Consider the following 2,500-nt stretch of genomic DNA (forward strand, 5'->3'; position numbering starts at 1 on the left):
AAAAATGTGATATTTTTCACGGAGAGACCCCGTGAAACGCTAGAAGTGGGCGGGGATGTCTCTCTTGTGGCTCACGGGGCTGTTAGGGTGGCACAGAAATCCCTCGGAATGGGAAAACGGGTCATTTTCGTGTCGCCACATTGCATACGAACCGCATGAAACTTCCAGAGGCATTTGCAGCAGGAATGCATGTGCACTCAAAAAAGTGAATATTTCTCACGGATAGACCCCGTGATACGCTAGAAATTGGCGGGGATGTCTCTCTTGTGGCTCACGGGGCTGTTAGGGTGGCACAGAAATCCCTCGGAATGGGAAAACGGGTCATTTTCGTGTCGCCACATTGCATGCGAACCGCATGCAACTTCCAGAGGCATTTGCAGCAGAAATGCATGTGCAGTCAAAAAAAAATTGATATTTTTCACGGATAGACCCCGTGAAACGCTAGAAATTGGCGGGGATGTGTCTCTTGTGGCTCACGGGGCTGTTCGGGTCGCACAGAAATCCCTGGGAATGGGAAAACGGGTCATTTTCGTGTTGCCACATTGCGTACGAACCGCATGAAACTTCCAGAGGCATTTGCAGCAGGAATGCATGTGCACTCAAAAACTTCTATATGTTTCACGGATAGACCCCGTGAAACGCTAGAAATTGGCGGGGATGTGTCTCTTGTGGCTCACGGGGCTGTTAGGGTGGCACAGAACTCCCTCGGAATGGGAAAAGGGGTCATTTTCGTGTTGCCACATTGCATAGGAACGCCATGAAACTTCCAGAGGCATTTGCAGCAGAAAGGCACGTGCACTCAAAAATTTTAATATTTTTCACGCATAGACCCCGTCAAACGCTAGAAGTTGGCGGGGATGTCTCTCTTGTGGCTCACGGGGCTGTTAGGGTCGCACAGAAATGCCTCGGAATGGGAAAACGGGTCATTTTTGTGTGGCCACATTGCATAGGAACGGCATGAAACTTCCAGAGGCATTTGCAGCAGGAATGCATGTGCACTCAAAAACGTCTATATTTTTCACGGATAGACCCCGTGAAACGCTATAAATTGGCGGGGATGTCTCTCTTGTGGCTCACGGGCGCTGTTAGTTAGGGTCGCACAGAAATCCCTCGGAATGGGAAAAGGGGTCATTTTCGTGTTGCCACATTGCGTACGAACGGCATGAAACTTCCAGAGGCATCTGCAGCAGAAATGCATGTGCACTCAAAAACGTCTATATTTTTCACGGATAGACCCCGTGAAACGCTAGAAATTGGCGGGGATGTGTCTCTTGTGGCTCACGGGGCTGTTAGGGTCGCACAGAAATCCCTCGGAATGGGAAAACGGGTCATTTTCGTGTTGCCACAATTGGCATACGAACGGCATGAAACTTCCAGAGGCATTTGCAGCAGAAATGCATGTGCACTCAAAAACGTGAATATTTTTTCACGGATAGACCCCGTCAAACGCTCGAATTTGGCGGGGATGTTTCTCTTGTGGGTCACGGGGCTGTTCGGCTCGCACAGAACTCCCTTGGTCCACCTGATTCGTGCATACAGGCAGCAACTAAAACTCTGTAAACCTGCTGTGAGGACATCTAAACAGTGGACCAGTGAGGCTGTGGAAGATTTGCGGGCGTGCTTAGACTGTACTGACTGGGATATGTTCACGACTGCTACCAATAGTCTGGATGAACTCACAGAGGCTGTGTACATCAGCTTCTGTGAGGACTGCTGTATCCCAACACGTACCAGGGTGAACTTTAACAACAACAAGCCCTGGTTCTCAGCAAAGCTCAAAAGGTTGAGGTTGGAGAAGGAGGAAGCGTTTAGGAGTGGGGATAGAGACAGATTCAAGGAGTCGAAGAACAGGTTTAGCAAAGCGGTGAGAGAGGCTAAACGACTGTACTCAGAGACACTAAAACACCAGTTCTCTACTAACGACGCTGCTTCTGTCTGCCAAAGGGCTCAGGCACATCACCAACTACAAACCCAGAGCGCCCCACACCACTAACGACTCCCGCCTAGCCAACGACCTGAACGAGTTCTACCGTAGATTTGAAAGACAATTGGACTGTCCTGAACCACCCCTTCCCACCCAAGAGGCCCCATCCCCCACCCATACTACAGAAACGACTCTCTCCTTTCAGGAGGGAGAAGTTAATGGGCTTTTCAAGAGGCAGAATCCACGCAAAGCAGCCGGGCCGGACTCTGTCTCTCCAGCCACCCTCAGGCACTGCGCTGGCCAGCTGTCTCCGGTGTTCACCAACATCTTTAACACCTCCCTGGAGACATGCCATGTACCAGCCTGTCTCAAGTCCTCCACCATCATCGCTGTGCCCAAAAAGCTAAGGCCAACAGGACTAAATGATTACAGACCGGTCGCCCTTACATCTGTGGTAATGAAGTCTTTTGAGCGCCTGCTCCTGGCACACCTCAAAGCCATCACAGACCCTCTCCTGGACCCCCTTCAGTTTGCCTACAGAGCCAACAGGTCTGTGGACGACGCAGTTAACATGGC

The sequence above is a fragment of the Petromyzon marinus genome, unplaced genomic scaffold (assembly GCF_048934315.1).
Source record: "Petromyzon marinus isolate PM22_M1 ecotype Great Lakes invasive population unplaced genomic scaffold, UKy_Petmar_22M1.pri1.0 PM_G_Scaffold_166, whole genome shotgun sequence".
Taxonomy (NCBI): Eukaryota; Metazoa; Chordata; class Hyperoartia; order Petromyzontiformes; family Petromyzontidae; genus Petromyzon; species Petromyzon marinus.